Consider the following 1594-nt stretch of genomic DNA (forward strand, 5'->3'; position numbering starts at 1 on the left):
ATCAGATACAGATAAATACTGTGGATTTATATGGATATGATCTAATCTATGAACACCCATAACTATTACTATAGGTTCATTGTTGCAAAAGAATGTTTCTTTTATTATAAACTATTATTAGATTTTAATATACATTAAAATAACTGAATGGTCAACTTAATTACCATTATTATATCCATAGTTGTAAAAATCGAACTGGATCGGTTGGTTTGACCAGAAAACTAGTGAACCGGATTAGAACTGGATTATAATAAAATCGGTGTGAACTGGTAAGAACTGGTGCAAACCGGTCTAACCAAAAGTAACCTCTACTTGTCACTTAGTCATTGCACTTCTAAGTGCTATATTTGACAAATACTAATTATATAGTATACATAAATATCTAATTTAATTTAATTTTTGTTTTTTCTATTTTTAAAATTAATTATATTTTAATTATATACCATTATTAATATAAATATAAATTTCACTAAAAATTTATTAATTTACTTGATCTATTTTATTGCTAGTATTGTAATTAAGGTTATTTGTTTTGATGTTAGTGTTAAAATCTACTGATATTATAGTTAGATGATAGGCTTTGCGAATTAATTATTTTTTTATTGTGTCAAAATAAGATACTATTGTAGTATTAAAATTTTATGGTTTTTTTTTATATTAGTTATTTTTAGAAGTTGAGACTTGATTCTTCATAAAATGTTAGTGAAGATATATATTTCAAATTTTAATTTTAAGTTTTTAACTATTTTATATTTTATATTTACGTGAGACCAGTTTTATCGATTCCACCAGTGATTTATCAGTTGAACCAATAAACCAGTAAACCAGTAGCTTGATCGGTTCGATCACTGGTTCAGTTCTAATAATTATATTTCAATCTAATTTCAAAAATTTCGATTTACTCAATTTAATAGTTATGACTCACAATTGGTTCCTAATCAAGCAACAACAAATTATGTCTCCCAATTGGTTCCTAATTAGTTCTAACAATTATGTCTCCCAACTTAATAGTTATGACTCACGTTGGTTCCTAATCTTATTTTTGTCACTGTCTCACAAAATCGTTAACGACATGCTGAAATGGACTAACGACTGCTACATTATACATTCTAGCGACTATTTGATGTGACAATTGAAATTTTTTTACCTTATTATTTATTTTCAACTAAACACTTAAAATCCTAATATGAGTCACGGATACCTAAGTTAAAAAATCAAACTAAGTAAATTGAAACTTTAAAAATCATATTAAAATTCGAATATAACTTCAAAACAGAACTTTAACTTATGTAGTGATTAATTTAAATGAAAATCAAATAAATCAAAATTCAACATAATTTTTATCAATGTTTTTAAATTCGAAATTTCTATACCAAAATTAACTAGGATTTTTCTTTAAATTAAAAATTTAATGAAATAGTGACTTTAATTATCTTAACCAATGTCCTAATTAATTACTTTTATGTCTTAAAAAAATCGTATATGAGAAGAAAATAATTAATTTGTCTACTTTAATAAATAGTTATTTTACTAAAATGAGAAACTATTTTTTTAAAATTTTTAAGAACTAATTAATATTATATATATTTTGTTA

Source organism: Arachis ipaensis, chromosome B10 (genome assembly GCF_000816755.2).
Source record: "Arachis ipaensis cultivar K30076 chromosome B10, Araip1.1, whole genome shotgun sequence".
NCBI lineage: Eukaryota > Viridiplantae > Streptophyta > Magnoliopsida > Fabales > Fabaceae > Arachis > Arachis ipaensis.